Source organism: Pleurodeles waltl, chromosome 2_1 (genome assembly GCF_031143425.1).
Source record: "Pleurodeles waltl isolate 20211129_DDA chromosome 2_1, aPleWal1.hap1.20221129, whole genome shotgun sequence".
Lineage (NCBI taxonomy): Eukaryota > Metazoa > Chordata > Amphibia > Caudata > Salamandridae > Pleurodeles > Pleurodeles waltl.
Genome location: NC_090438.1, coordinates 486,970,764 through 486,987,923, shown reverse-complemented (window position 1 = coordinate 486,987,923; position 17,160 = coordinate 486,970,764).

Sequence of the window (17,160 nt, the reverse complement as noted above, 5' to 3'; positions counted from 1 at the left end):
CCTCTGCTAGCTAGTGCCAAAGTGCTTTCTCCTCTAAATATGGTAATATTGACTTATCCTCAGTTGGCATATTTATTTTACTTGTAAGTTCCTAGTAAGGTGCTCTACATGTGCCAGGTCCTGAAAATTAAATACTAGTTGTGGGCCTGCAGCACTGATTGTGCCACCCACTTAAGTGGCCCAGCAACCATGTCTCAGACCTGCCATTGCATAGCCTGTATGTGCAGCTTTACACTGCCATGTTAACCTGACAAAGTAACCCTTTTGCCAAGCCCAAACTTTCCCTTTTTATACACATAGGTCACCCCTAAATTAGGCCCTGGGAACCCAGAGGGCAGGGTGCAATGTTTTTAAAGGGCAGGACATGTACTTTTAAGTTTACATGTCTCTGTAGACAAAAGATCCCATAATCGTTTTTCACTATAGCAAGGCCTACCTCTCTCAATGGATAATATTGGGATTAATTTATTACATCTTAATTCACAATTTGGAAAAGATCAACTTTTTGTGTTTGGTGTCTCTGGAATCACAATCTAAAATCACAATTTGGTGAAGTCAGATTTTAAATTGCAACTCTGAAAATGCAATTTTACAAGGTTGACATTTTCTTACTTTAGCCATTTGGTGCCTGCTGCCTGTCTCTAATCACTTGTCTGGGTGGGGTGACTGCTGGGCTTTGTGTATTTCCCCTAGACAACCGCATACAGTGGAAGCTTAGGCGTGACTTGATGGGCTTTGATGGGCCACCCGGGCTGGATGAAAGGGAGAAAATGGATACAGCCTCAACTACACCTGAATAGGTTGTGTCTTGTTCCCACACGAGCTGCTGTGTAATGCCCTGTAGTGATTCTGGTGCCAGGGCAGGAAGGGCAGGACTTCTGTGTACTTCAAAGGCCTGTCTTTGAGGTCTCCCCTACTCCAAAGGCCCAACTGGGTATTAGTACTGGACCTCTGACACAACCAACTTAGAACACTCCTGGACCTGTGACTACTCTGCCAGGAAGAAGGACTTCTGCCTGCTTTTCCCCTGCCTGGGTGAGAAGGACTAGATCTGCATCACTTGAACCTAGAGTGAGTCCAAGAGCTACTCGGCTGGCCTCCTGATCTGAAGTCTCAGGCACATAAACTTCCAACCACTCTGCTCCTCCACCTGGACTCTGCCATCTGTGAGTCTGTCCTGCCAAGTGATTCAGGACCCTTTGGAGTGGGGACTTGTGCTGTGTGGCCCACAACTGGGCTGCAGTGCGCATGCCGGTAAGCTCAGCTGCTGGGACTAGAGGAGTTTTTGACCGAACTCCAAGTGGAGCACAGAGTGCCAAAAACTCTGTTAACTCTGCCAGTGGCACGTTGCTCAGCGCCCACCCCTAGAGCAGAAATTACGCATCGCCATTGGAGAAAAGTGACACATCACCTTTACTGCATGGGTCGGAACCCGACACAACCATGATCACATTGCCTCTGTACCTCACATCTCGAAACCAGCACATCACCCTTAGAACCTGTTAGACTTGGCATCCTTGGTGTGGTATCCCCTAACTTTTTGCCTCTGCTTCCCTGGTTGTTGATGTGTGCTGGACTCTTTTTTTGCTATTTTTGTTACTCTGGGCACTTTACCACTGCTATCCAGTGCCAAAGTGCAAGTGTTCCTATGCAAAATGCGTATGTAATTAGTTCATCCATGATTGGCATCTTTGATATACTAGTAAGTAATTTGATTGACTGGTAAGTCCCTAGTACAGTGCACTAGAGGAGCCCATTTGTAAATCAAATGCTGCTAGTGGGCCGGCAGCACTGGTTGTGCCACCCACATTAGTAGCTCTGTAAACATGGCTCAGACCTGCCACTGCAGTGTCTGTGTGTGCAGTTTTAAACTGCCAATTCGACTTGGCAAGTGTACCCACTTGCCAGGCCTAAACCTTCCCTTTTCTTACATGTAATACACCCCTAAGGTAGGCCCTAGGTAGCCCCATGGGCAGGGTGCAGTGTATGTTTAAGGTAGGACATATACTAATGTGTTTTATATGTCCTAATAGTGAAATACTGCTAAATTCGGATTTCAGTGTTGCAAGGTCTATCCCTCTCATAGGTTAACATGGGGGCTGCCTTTAAATATGATTAAAACATATATTTCCGTTGGGAGCATATAGACATGTGGAGTTTGGGTTCTCTGAGCTCACAATTTAAAAATACATCTTTTAGTTGATGTTGATTTTATGATTGTGTGTTTGAAAATGCCACTTTTAGAAAGTGAGCATATTCTTGCTTAAACCATTCTGTGACTCTGCCTGTTTGTGGATTCCCTGTCTGGGTCAGCTTGACAGTTGGGTGTTTGCACCTCTCTCTAGACAGCGACACAAAGGGAGCTGGGGTGTAGCCTGCATATCCTCATGAGCCATCTGTGCATGGAGGGAGGGGAGGAGTGGTCACTCACACCTGAAAGGCCTATGCCTGCCCTCACACAATGCAGTCCCCAACCTCCTGATGTGTGTCAAGGGCCTGGCCAAGGCAGGATTTAAAAAACAAGAGAGACTTTTCTTTGAAGTAAGCCTACTTCAAAGCGCAAAATGGGTATAAGAAGGGCACCCAAAACCACAGACTTTAGATCACTTCTGGAAATCAAGAGGAACCCCTGCCTGGAGAAGAGTTGAAGAGCTGAGGAAAAAGAGCTGCCCTGCCTGTGACTGCGCATTGTGGAGCTATCCTGCAGTTGCTGCTTCTGCCTGGTGAAAGGGGACAAAGAGTGGATGTTGTTGTGCATTCCTGCTTGTGAAGAAATCTCCAAGGGCTTGTCCTGGGCTTGCCTCCTGTTGTTGAAGTCTCAGGGCCATCAAAGACTTGGGCCAGCACCTGCCCTGCCAAGTGGTGCCCTATCCAGTTCCTGGGGCCTTGACAGGTGAAGCTGGCAGACCAAACCTGAAAATCCACGCACAGACCGCAGTGCGTGAAAGTTTCCGACACAACCTCCAAGAGCGGCTGAAGAATCGGCGTGCCGCCAACCCTGCGGCTGAAATCAATGCATCACTTGCAGCGCGGCTGGGAGATCGAGGCACGCGCATGAAGAAATGACTTGCTGCATGGCTCATGAGGCTGGTATTGTCGCAACCCACACAGCGCGGGTTTGTTATCACCGTCTGGCAGGATTTTTGACACAAACCTTGCTGGCCGTGGAAAAACAATGCAACGACTGCCTGGACCTGAGTGTTGCCCGGCTCGACTCATCGCTCCCCTGTGGGGAGGAAAAACAATGCACGCCGGTCCGACCGGAGAAGGAGAAACGACACATGAGCTCGCTTGCAGGTGGGAAATCGACACTCCGCTTACCTTTTTCGACGCACACTCACCTGTGCAGGTTATTTTAATGCGACCCAGGTACTTTTCAATGCTAACAGTGTTTTATCTGTTTACCAAAGGATTTAAGGCTCTTTTTGCTTTTTGAATAATAAGTTGACTTGTGTATGGTGGATTTTTGTCATTTTGATCTTGTTTTGTTTAGATAAATATTTTCTGTTTTTTATCCTGTGTTGTGTCATTTTGTAGTGTTTTTTTAGTTACTCTGTGTGTTGGTACAAATACTTTACACCTAGCACTCTGAAGTTAAGTCTGCCTGCTCGTACCAAGCTACCAAGGGATTAAGCGGTGGTTAGCTGAGGGTGATTCTCTTTTACCCTGACTAGAGTGAGGGTCCTTGCTTGGAAAGGGGGTAACCTGACTGCCAACCAAAGACCCCATTTCTAACATTGGTTATCTGCTGCTGGGGATTGGACTTGTATTTGTACTTGTCATACAGTGATTAAGTGTACACTACTGTTTTCAGTGCAGACCACTACATGACCACATACGACTTTTGCTTTTCTTTTTGGGACTTCTTTTTGTTCTACGTCTTGCTGATCCCTTGATTGACTTTTTCTTAAACTTCATTTGAGAACTTGTTTTTCAGCATTTGGAACTTTGTACTTTTAACTCTTCATCATGCCTCAATCTGGAGATGCATCAGTTGGAGCTGTTTTTCACTGAGAGAAATTGGAGACCTATACAGTGGCTTAGTTGAAGCAGTTCTGTAAAGAATTTGCCTGTCCCATTAAGAGCTCCTCCAAGAAGGAGGGCCTGGGTGACAGCCAAAGAAGCTGATGAGCACACAGAGGAGGAGCAAGAAGGGGAGGAGGGGGTACAAGTCACCCACAATGATGTCCAAGGAGAGGGTCTCCAGGGCAGGTAGCAGTGTGTCCTCCAAGGGTCTGCCACCTGAAGAGCTACAGGACACACATGCAGAAAGAGAATACCAATTGGATCTGAAGAAGCTCAGTCTAGATATGGAAGAGAGAAGGATGGCCATTGAGGAAAGGAAGATGCTGCTGGCTCATGAGTTTAGCTTAAAGGAGTTAGATCCTAGGAGCCAGCCAGTAGAGATGGTGGCAGCAACAGCACAGTGCAGCCTGAGAGAAGGGTACACATTCCTAAAGACCTAGTGAAGGATTACAAGAGGGAGGATGACATATACTTGTGGTTCAATGGGTATGAATCTGTTCTCCACATGAATCAGATCCTTGAAGCTCATTAGGGGGCAGATCTGTGGAAGCACTTTGAGGTAGAGGGGAGGGATACTCTGACATCCTTAGGGGATTCTCAGGGGCTCACATACTGTATCATGAAGGATGCCCTACTCACACAATATGGTCTCACCCCTGAATAGTTTAAGGACAAGTTTAGATCCTATAAGAAGAAGGAATCCCAAACAAAGTTGGAGTGTGTTGATTAATTCTGCAGATCACTGGATGGTTGGGTGAAGGGCAGTAAGGTAACAATGTATGAGGGGCTTTACAATTTGATTGCTTGGGAGCACTTGTACAGTTTATGTTTTCCAGAGCTGCGCCAACACCTGATTGACAGCAAGCTGACTGATCCCAGGAAGCTTGCACAGGAAGTGGACGGCTGGAAGAGTACCAGGGTCCTCAAGAGGTATGGGGGAGACCACGCCAAGGGTGGGCAGGGTCCCTCTCAGAAGAAAGGGGGGTAAGGGTAAACAGGGGGAAATCTCTAAAGGGCCCCAATCTGATTCCTAGGGTAAAGATTCCCAGCCCTGAGTGAGAAGAAGACATGGTTCTCCAAAGGGAAGCCAGTTGAAGGGGGTCCCCCAAATGCCCCAAGAGTACACCAGCACCCACTGGTGCACAGTCCACGGGTTTGGCTAGTGTAGCACTTGAGGGGGAAGAGTTGGTGGCAGCTGCGATGACCCTTGTCTCACTAGGGGACAGTGAGATGGTCCAGAGAACCCTCGTACCTGAGAACTCTAAGAAGTACAGGCTGTGGGTGACCATCAATGGACAGTGGGTGGAGGCTCTGAGAGACACAGGAGCCAGTGTGACTAAAGTGAGGAGTCACCTAGTGTCTGAAGAGCAGATTGATCCCCGTGTACTTCACCAAGTAGTTGCAGTGAACAACTCAGAGCACCTTTGTAGAGTGGCGCAGGTTCCGTTTGAATGGGAGGGGTCTCAGGTTCCTTGAAGGTGGCTGTGAGTCCAACCATGCCTGTAGATTGTTTGCTTGGCAATGACCTGGAGGATTCCCCTTGGAAGGAGGTAGAACACAGGTCATACTTGGAGATGTTGGGTCTGCCTGGGTGGGTATGCATATCCACCAGGTCAATGGCAACCCATTAGGGTGGTCAAGAACCCCTGGAGCCTGAAACAGTGTCCCAGGGGACCACCAAAAAGAGGAAGGGCAGAGGGCACGGAACCGGCCCCAGAAGTTCTCACGGTCCGGGAGGAGGCAGACACTGAGGGTGACACCCCGGAGCCTACAGGGGAACAGGTGGCTGAACTAGGGGAGGTTCCTGAGCTGTCGCAGTGGCAGCAGGAAGGCAGACCCACCAGGGAAGCATTCTGTCAGAAAAAAGCAACTAGGAAGTAGGTCATAGGCAATGGGCGCTCACAGTGAGTCCATATAGTAAAGTCCACATATCAAATATGTCACGGTGCTCCTGACAGGAGGATCTTCCTTACTCCTCCAATGTTTCAAGGGAAACTAACAGCAACAACAAACAGCTGTCAGGGCACTCATGAAAGTAAATTTCGGAGTTTAGCGATGTAACAGATCTTCAGTATGGGAAGCAATCACGCCAAGATTGGTTCAGGATAAATTTATTTCTTGAAGCAGTTCGTTCATAATTAAACAACGTCCTCGAGATTCATATACAATTAACCACCACAGCCAACACGTGTTTCGTCCAATGAGAGATCCCTCTCACGGACTTCATCAGGGCTTGAAATCAGGTACGTCCTGTGATCAAAAGTACACTTTTCCTGGTATGAACAATCTTGTGTGATGAACAACTTATGTTTCTCATATCAGAGTAAATAGTGCAGGAAACATTACACGTAATCTTAATTTCAATGTGCTAGTATTATCAGCGGGAACATCGAAGCCGTGGTCAAATCATCTCACGGCGTTCCCAGTCACCGAGAAATGGTATCGTCAGCACAGAAGACATGCCCTATTCTGAAGGGTTTGCGGCAGCAGGCTGCAGACCAGGTGGCTGGGAAGGAGCCAGGATCTCACCTGATCTACTGGGAGGACGACCTCCTGTGTAGTGAGCCCAAGGTTCCTGAGCCTGGGTCAGCCTGTGTGCTGGTGGTACCCTGGTGCTTTCAGGGCCTTCCTACTGGGGTTAGCTCATGATGTGCCTTTAGCTGGACATTTGGGGCAGGACAAAACCTTTGAGAGGCTTGTCACCCCCTTTCTCTGGCTCCTAATGAGCAGGCACTCAGATGCACATTGCAGGTCTTGCCAAACTTGTCAGGCAAGTGGTAAAAGTGGAGGTAAATGTAAGGCTCCCGTCCAACCTTTTCCCGTTGTTAGTACTCCCTTTGAAAGGGTTGGTATTGACATTGTGGGGCGTCTGGATCCCAAGACAGCCATGGGTCTTGGTGTACCATGCCACCCGGTACCCAGAAGCCATTCCTCTGAGGTCAATCACTTTCTCTGTGGTGGGTCATGCTTTGATGGGGGTGGGGGTTTATACCCATATGGGGTTCCCCAAGGAAGTGGTATCTGATAGGGGTACCAACTTCATATCTACATATATGAAGTCTCTCTGGAAGGAGTGTGGGGTAACCTACAAGTTAACCACCCCTTACCACCCCCAAAGCAATGGTCTGGTTGGGAGATCCAACCTCACCTTGAAAGGCATGATTATGGGCCTGTCAGAGCCCTTAAGGTGGAAGTGAGACATCCTCTTGCCATGCCTTCTGTTCGCTTACAGGGAGGTGCCTCAAAAGGGACTTGGGTTTAGTTGCGTTGAGCTGATCTATGGCCACCCTGTGAGGGGACCTTTAAGTCTGGTGAAGGAAGCTTCGGAAAAAGCTCTTAGTAAACCCCCCCAGGATGAATTTAGCTACATGCTGGATCTGAGAAACCAGACTGCCAGCTTCAGGAGTCTCACACAGGAGAACCTGGAAGCAAGCCAGGAGGATATGGAACGGTGGTATGACCGGAATGCCACTCTGGCCGAGTTTCAACCTGGTCAAAAAGTGAGGGTGATGGCACCAGTGGAGCCTAGGGTGCTCCAAGACAAGTGGACTGGGCCTTTTGAGGTGGTGGAGCGCAAGAGTGAAGTCACCTATCTGGTGGACTTGCAGACTCTCAGGAACCCTTTAAGGGTCCTGCATGTCAACCGCCTCAAACCACACTTTGAGCGGACTGAACTGACCATGCTCCTTTCAACAGATGATGGGGTGGAGGAGGAGAGTGAGCCTTTTCCAGACCTCCTGTCTGCAGGAGAAAAAGATGGGTCTGTGGAGGGAGTGATCCTCTCCCCCTCCCTGACATTGGGGACAGTCCACACATTAAACAGAAAGTTTACAGGGTGACTGACAGGGTCACGGCTAGCATTAAGGATGAGATATCCAAGATGTTAACCCTAGAGGTTATTGAGCATTCCAACAGTCCTTGGGCCATCCCAGTGGTATTGGTCCCAAAGGCTACTGCACCTGGTGCCACTCCAGAACTCAGGTTCTTTGTGGACTACCAGGGATTCAATGGGGTCAGTAAGACTGACGCACACCCCATCCCCGAGCTGATGAGCTCATTTATAAGTTGGGAGCTGCCACCTACCTTAGTACGTTTGACTTAACATCTGGGTACTGGCAGATTGCCTTGCCTGAGGGGGCCAAGGAGAGGTCTGCATTTTCTACCCCAAAGGATCACTTTCAATTTAAAGTGATGTCATTTGGGATTAAGATTGCCCCTGCCACCTTTCAGAGGTTGGTCAACCAGGTGTTGGCTGTGATGGATGAGTTCAGTGCTTACTACCTGGATGACATTGCTGTTTTTAGTTCCACATGGGAGGAACATCTGCAACACCTCTGCAGATTGTTGGAGGCCCTGCAGAAGGCAGGCCTCTCTATTAAGGCAAGCAAGTGCCAAATAGGGCAGGTTTCTGTGGTGTACTTGGGATACCAGATAGGAAGTGGCCAGGTGGCACCCCTACAGCCAACAATTGACACCATTCTGGCTTGGGAACCTCCTAAAACCCAGACTGAAGTGAGAGCCTTTTTAGGCCTCACTGGCTACTACAGGAGGTTTTTTCAAGGGGTATGGTACCATTGTTTCCCCCTTGACTGAGTTGACTTCTAAGAAGCAACCAAAGAAGGTCATCTGGAGAGAGGCTTGCCAGACCGCTTTTGATGCCCTGAAGGCTGCAGGTGCACAGCACCTATGCTGAAGGCACCTGACTACTCCAAGGAGTTTGTTGTGCAAACAGACACCTCAGAGCAATGTATTGGAGCAGTACTCTAACAGCTTAATGAAGAGGGCCTAGATCAACATGTAGCCTTCATTAGCAGGAGGTTACTTCCCAGGGAACGTAGGTGGAGTCCCATAGAACGTGAAACATTTGCTGTGGTCTGGGCCCTGAAGAAGCTAAGACCCTACTTGTTTGGGACTCACTTCCGGGTTCAGACTGACCACAGGCCCCTCAGATGGATAATGCAGATGAGGGGTGAGAATCCAGAACTGTTGAGGTGGTCCATTTCCCTACAGGGGATGGACTTTTGTACAGAACATGCCAATGCTGATGGTCTGTCCAGATTCTTCTGCCTTAGTGATGAGAACTCCCATGAGGTTGGGTAGTTGCTCCCCACTTTCAGCTGAGGGGGACTCTTGTTAGACTTGGGATCCTTGGTGTGGTCTCCCCCAACATTTTGCCTCTGTTTCCCTGGTTGTTGATGTGTGCTGGACTCTGATTTTTCTATTTATGTTACTCTGGGTACTTTACCACTGCTATCCAGTGCTAAAGTGCAAGTGCTGCTATACAAAATGTGTATGTAATTGGTTCATCCATGATTGGCATCTTTGAAATACTAGTAAGTCCCTGGTACAGTGCACTAGATGTGTCCAGGGTCTGTAAATCAAATGCTACTAGTGGGCCGGCAGCACTGGTTGTGCCACCCACATTAGTAGCTCTGTAAACATGGTTCAGACCTGCCAATGCAGTGTCTGTGTGTGCAGTTTTACACTGCCAATTCGACTTGGCATGTGTACCCTCTTGCCAGGCCTAAACCTTCCCTTTTCTTACATTTAAAATACCCCTAAGGTAGGCCCTTGGTAGCCCCATGGGCAGGGTGCAGTGTATGTTTAAGGTAAGACATATAGGGGGTCATTCTGACTTTGGCGGGCGGCGTCCCGCAGTCAGAATACCGCTGCGCGGTCAAAATACCGCTGCGCGGTCAAAAGACCGCTGCGGTAATTCTGAGTTTCCCGCTGGGCGGGCGGGCGACTGCCAGAAGGCCGCCCGCCCAGCGGGAAACCCCCTTCCACGAGGATGCCGGCTCCGAATGGAGCCGGCGGAGTGGAAAGGGTGCGACGGGTGCAGTTGCACCCGTCGCGATTTTCAGTGTCTGCTATGCAGACACTGAAAATCTTGGTGGGGCCCTGTTAGGGGGCCCCTGCAGTGCCCATGCCATTGGCATGGGCACTGCAGGGGCCCCCAGGGGCCCCACGACACCCGTTACCGCCAGCCAGGTTCTGGCGGTCAAAACCGCCAGAACCAGGCTGGCGGTAAGGGGGTCGGAATCCCCCGCCATGGAGGATTCCTCAGGCCAGGGGAAAACCGGCGGGAAACTGCCGGTTTCCCTTTTCTGACCGCTGCTTTACCGCCGCGGTCAGAATTGGCCTGGATGCACCGCCAGCCTGTTGGCGGTGCATCCGCGGTCCCCGGCCCTGGCGGTCATGACCCCCATAGTAATGTGTTTTATATGTCCTAACAGTGAAATACTGCCAAATTCAGTTTTCACTGTTGCAAGGCATATCCCTCTCATAGGTTAACATGGGGACTGCCTTTAAATATGATTAAAGCGAAGATTCCCTGTGGGAGCAGATAGACACATGGAGTTTGGGGTCTCTGAGCTCACAAATTAAAAATACATCTTTTAGTAAAGTTGATTTTAAGGATGTGTGTTTGAAAATGCCACTTTTAGAAAGTGAGCATTTTCTTGCTTAAACCATTCTGTGACTCTGCCTGTTTGTGGATTCCCTGTCTGGGTCAGCTTGACAGTTGGGCTGTTTGCATCTCTCTGTAGACAATGACACAAAGGAAGCTGCATATCCTCATGAGCCATCTGTGCTAGGAGGGAGGGGAGGAGTGGTCACTCACACCTGAAAGGGCTGTGCCTCCCTCACACAATGAAGTCTCCAACCCCCTGGTGTGTGTCTTGCGCCTGGCCTGGGCAAGGCAGGATTTCACAAACAAGAGAGACTTTTCTTGTGAAGTAAGCCTACTTCAAAGGGCAAAATGGGTATAAGAAGGGCATCCAAAACCACAGACTTTAGGTCATTTCTGGAACTCAAGAGGAACCTCTGCCTGGAGAAGAGCTGAAGAGCTGAGGAAGAAGAGCTGCCCTGCCTGTGACTGTGCTTTTTGGAGCTATCCTGCAGTTGCTGCTTCTGCCAGAGTAAGAGGACAAAGACTGGACTTTGTGTGCCTTCCATCTTGAGAAGGAATCTCCAAGGGCTTGCTTTAGAGCTTGCCTCCTGTTGTTTGAAGTCTCAGGGACAGCAAAGACTTCTCTCTGCCAGCACCTGGAGTCTCTGGAGAGACTCCTACTCTGCCCTGTGGTGCCCATCCAGTTCCTGGGACCCTGAAAGGAGAAGTTGGCAGCCTAAAGAAAAGGAAATCCATGCACAGAGCGCCGTCCCTATTGACTTCCAAATGTGTGTGCCAAAGTCTATAGGCTTCATTTCCTAATTTTCAGCCTCAGAGCAGTTCAGCAAGGCTTCTTGCTGTTCTGCCCTGCATCAAAAGTAAAGAGCAGGAATGTGCCATATTAATGAGATATCAATGGAGGCATCATCCTCTTTCTATGTGTGCTACAGATGCAGTATACATACCAATCAGTAAAACTAAAAAAGAAAAAAGATGTTTCTCCTCGTTATACCTCCCCTGGGGAGACCAGCAGTCATGACGCCTTCCCAGGTTTTCAAATTCTTGTGAGTCAGGGAATGTGTCAAAATCCATGGGTGTTGCTTATGAAAAGCCACCACAACGCACATGGAATGCCTCCTAGCCATAGAGTACAGCTATGCAGCGCTTTGTGCTGCCTTGCCTTGCTTTTTTCTATGAGGCCATGCCAAGCCATGCAGAGTGGCTTTGCATCACCTCATAGATATGATTGAGAGCGCTGTGCCACAGGAGTGTAAAAAAAAGGTGATGCTCCAACGGAACAGGCCTCTTGTAAATGAGCTCCAATCTATGTTACAGATGAATACAAGCTCACATGTAATTATGTCCAAATGTTTGAAAGGCTGTTTAGGCCACATCTGAACATTTCTCATACATTTTGGTGTTCAGATGTTCCCAATTCCTCATTGTGGCTGTACAGAGCTTGTATGGACAATGTCTATTTGCTGTGCAGCATTGACATGTACTGAGCTCAGTGAAGGCAAGGAACAAGCATGGCTACTGTATGATGTGTATAGCATTGTCATGGACATGTATAGTTATGAAAAAAGGCAGGGCTAATGTAATACCTTGTAAAGTGTAGCATGTCAAATCATTAGGGGCACAGACACATGAAAAGACAGCCATTTTGCAAATAATTATGTATTTGTACTTGGTTTGCAATCTGTGCACCAGATCCCTGATTAGGCACATCATATCTGTGCACACTTCAACCTGGCTTACCTATGTGTTTCATTGAGCCATGTCAACTCTGCCATTTGCTTCATGTTCAGCACGCAGACTTACATAGCTAATTCAATATACCTCGCTTCTTATGTCCACAGTATATGTGTCCTACATTCACAGTGCAATGTACCATGTTATGTCTTGTAGGTGGAACCGAACCATACACAACAGCTGAGGTAGCCAGCATTAAGGATCCGGATGCTACTAGTGAGTGTCACCTGAATGGTTACTGTGTTGTGCAAGAATTGTGCGTGACGTTGGTTAATGTTTGCAATGGCATGTTCACATGGTATCCCAATTCCAATGGAATAATTTGTTCCAGACATGGTACATCATAAATGAAACATTTAAAAGTTGCATGTGCGTTAGATAGTGACTAATGTTAAGGTGAATGTATTTTCAATCTCTGCAGGCCCACGTGATAGATTGGTTGACCCAGGAGCAATTACCAAAATGCCGTAGCCTGTTAAAGTATATGTGAGCGGATCTATAGCTGAACATGGCTTGGGATGGTTAACCTTCTGTCAACATCAGGGCAGTGCGTGCTCTACGGGCGACTAGAATGCAAAAACCCAGCACTTTCAAGATAACGTAGCTTATGCATTGTGCTGATATGCTGTTGTTTAACCTTTTGCATTGCAGAGTTTAATCCTGAAGACTTATTTTCAAGGTGCTTATAAATACTGTTCATTTGCAATGTATTGCTGCAGGCTTTCAGAGTGTGTCAGGGTGTGGTTCCTTTCCTGGGCCTTCTAGAAGCTTTCCCTACAGCATGCCTTGGTGTGGTTTGTGGGCTGGGCCACGACTCTATATAAGGGAGTCAGCCCAGCTCCACGTGCTCACTATTCAGAGGTCCCGGTGCAGAGCACCCAGCAACTTCCTAAGCTCCTGTTCCGGAGGCCTACTTTGATCTTCCAGACCTTGCCCTTTCACTTTGTTGGTGATTCTTGGTCAGGGCGGTAAGACGGAGGTCGGGCTGGGCCCCCGATCCCGTTCTTGAAGGCTTTCAAGTTCTTGGGCCTAATTTGCATGATGAAACATTTTGGTTCTTGTGCGTGTGAATGTGCGCTTGGTGTTTTAATGGCATTTACATGCTGAACGCTCGAATCGGCAAGACGCGTTATTCATTGCTCGTGTACAACTCTTGACATTCATTGTGCGCTACCATTTCATGACATTCACATAGTGGCATTCAAATCGGCAAGACGCGCAATTAATTTCTTGTGCTTAATTCATGTTATTCATTGTGCCCTACCATTTCCTGGCATTCACATGGTGGCATTCGAATCGGCAAGACGCGCAATTCATTTCTTGTGCTTAATTCATTTTATTCATTGAGCACTACCATTTCATGGCATTCACATGGTGGCCTTCGAATCGGCAAGACGCGCGATTCATTTCTTGTGCTTAATTCATGATATTCATTGTGTGTTACCATTTCCTGGCATTTACGTGGTGACATTCGAATCGTCAAGACGCGCAATTCATTTCTTGTGTTTAATTCATGTTATTCATTGTGCACAACCATTTCATGGCATTTACATACTCTTGTGGAAATCCGCAATGTGCGTAATTCATGTTCCTGCATTCTAAGAAACTAAAGTGCCAGAATTCTAGATGTTATATTGTGTGTGTATAATAAGTCCCTTAAGTACATTTGTCATGGTGTTATAGAATTCATTCAGATTATTTTCTTGTCCTTATGCAACACACTATGCTTGAATTTGAAAACGTAATTCTAGAAGGTTCTGATGTTTTCTAATCCATGTGTAACATTTCATTTGAGAGGTTCATTGAACAGTTGTATTAATCCTTCTTGATTCCTTCACAGGTAACCAGACATCTTGAGGCCTAGCTATTTAGTCCATGCCTAAGTTATCCATGTTTCTACTATGACAATGCTTAGAATTATAGTCTAGTAATGATTAATGTGATATAATCTTGATATTGTGTGTTTTAACCTTTTTGCTTCCTACAGGTCTCCTTCCCAGCTGTTCCCTACCTAATCCCCTTTTCCCCACTTGGACTCTCTTAAACTCTGTGACATTCTAATCAGAGTATTGGAGCTGTCTTGTGGTCAACGTGTTGGGAACGTGCGCAGACCCCGAGGATCTGGTGACTCTGACAGTGGAGGTGTCCACATTGTTTCTATGTACAATATTTTGTATGTCAATTCCAGACAAGATGTGAGGATTCATACCTCAGTGAAGGCAGAATAGGTAAGGTTAGCTGGCCCAGATGTCAGCATTTCACACATTGTAATGAAGTTAAAGGCCTCAATCATGCTGTATAATGCCTCATTTTCCGTACTGAATACATAGTCATACCTTTGAACTGTCTTCTTACCTGAATTGCCAAAGTGTGTTTAACCAAAGGCATGTCTGCACTGCGTTGTCATTTGAAAGTCCATTACATAATCCACCTCCTGATTGTGTTACGTAAAATGGCATGCAACTAAAATGTCACCAAGGATTACACTTTGGCCAAAATTTTAACATTACATCACAAGATACTTGTACATGTGAGATGTACAGCATGCATGCACACACCCATCACATGGATATGAGTGATGATGTGCAGCAATGTGACATTAATAGCTGACATGTAGAGACAGACGCTAGGCTGCTTTAACTACATTTGATGAGTCATAGGATGGTCATCCAGGTATTTACCTTAGTCAACTATTAGATGCATCCAACATCTCTGTTTGATGTTTGTTAGCTAGCCAGCCTCCATTCATGTGTCTAACACCTGGGACATACTAAGTCTACGTGGCACTGTGTCTGGAGTTGTGTTTTTTTGCCATATTTGGTTCACAATGTTGTCTCGCAATACTTGAATTTGCCAGACATTGCTCATCTTATCTAAGTTAATGGTCATGGCCTTAAGCCCGTTAGAGACTGCAAAAGGAGCTCATATGATCAATTACTAGGAACATGTGTACCATACCATGTGTACAGAATAGCATTGCTCCTAAGCATTCTCTGTATTACATGGTTATACCTAGATTTGACCAGACAATGCAATTGCAATAGCCGACATTGGCAACTCCTTTGTACTTTGGCCTTGTCAATTTTGGAGGAGCAAATTTATTTTTAGATGGATGGTCACAATAGAGAACATGACCCCAGAGTAGAAAGAAGAACCACCTCATCAGTTTGGAGCAGTGCAGGCACATCTGCCACATGGCCAAGACATACCATACCACAGGATGGCTAAACAATTATTTGAGAAGAGGGCTGCCGGCACTTGGCGCATAACCCCACAGAGACCAGCAGCACATGATCAGTCAGGCCGAGCCAGGATGTCGCTGCAGACCAGGGAAGAGCCTCATCCACAATGCCCAGCACATCGACCATGCAGCCCGCAGGATCGACACAGCCCCAATCCCAACCCACTGGACATGGTTCAACTCTTGACAACTGGTGATGAAGGACATGTTGGACCTGAAGTTCTGGGTGGCAGCCCTGAAACACAAAGTGGACAAAGCAATACTTTTTCTGAAATGGTGCAGCAGCCTGTGGGCCACTTTGGGGAGCAATTGTAGGCCACAAGGACCCTTTCTTCCCTTTCGCATGTTTTAAGTTGTGTTTTTATTGTACTGTTTTTATAGCATATATTAGGTACAGTTAGTGGAAGCATAGGTTAGGTTAGGTATGGTAGTTTTAATATTTTAGGTGAGTTTGGTTCATTCCTTGTGTACAGTAGTGGATAGGTTATTTAGAGTGTGCGGTGGTTGAAGTTTAGGATATGTGTTTTAATTTTAAAAAAACAATTTACACAATACAAACAAATCTATTTAGTTTAGTATGTTTATGTAGTTTTTAAATAGGTGTAGTTTATGTTCTTTTTGCACAAAGATGTGTATGAATAGGTGTGGTGGTTGATGTTTAACACATCATGTTATATTTTTATGAGTTTATTTTAGCGTCTATGTAGGCACATTTATTTTAGGTCCGGTCTGAGGCTTGTGCCCTCTCACCTATTCACTTGCTGTTTTATTTCCTTTATATATCTAGCAAAGCTTCATTTTATGGATCAAATCTGTTTATTGGCATTTTCAATGATAAAACATCACATATGCAATGCATCAGAAAAATACAATTGCGTTAATATAGAGCATGCTCCATGCGCAGTGATAGAAAACCTAAGTACAACTTCAACTTTGTTTCCCCGCAGCTGGCATACCATACTACAATCAAGCGGTCCCAGGCCTCGTTCCAATGCAATCTTGGCCCTATGTATACATCTCTACTGCACATTCGCTCCCACTCGCTCAATTCAAATCCAGAACCCTCAAATAGGCCGGACATGTCAATTCTGTGAACTCCACAGACAGTATTTGTAAGAATGGTTGCCAAAGATCCTTAAAGTCCCCACTACGCTGCTGTGAAGTCAAAGTGAGCTTTTCCATAGCGAGGATAAACCAAAGCTTATGGAGCCATGATGTTACTGTCGGGATCTGGGCAGTCCCCCACACGGTTAGTAACAGCTGTAGTGCCGCATTTAAAGCCAAGGCCATCTGCCGTCCTTTCAATGATCTCAGGGGGAAAGTGAGAGGGTTGGGCAGGCCTAGCAAAGTGTACGCAGGAAATCTGGGGATCTGAGTATCAAACGCCGTGTCAATAATGTCTATTATATTCTCCCAGTACCGATGAAGCTAAGGGCAGTGCCATAGTAGATGGACAAGCGACCCCCCACCCCCACACCCCCTCCAATAAAGGCTGGACTTAGCGGGATCCCAAGCGTGAATCTTTGCTGGGGTGTAGTACCAATAGGAAGCCACTTTATAAGCTGTCTCTGTACCTGCTGCATTGTAAGCTGTGTGGTGTGCCCTGTAAAAGATGCTCTCCCACTCCACATCCGAGAGCTTCCTCTCCAGTTCCCTCTCACACCTCAGCTGGCCCTTAGTCTTAGGCGAACGGGTCTCCCCCCGCAGGAGAGCGTAAAGCTCCGAGATCACCCACTTATCGTCCTTTTTC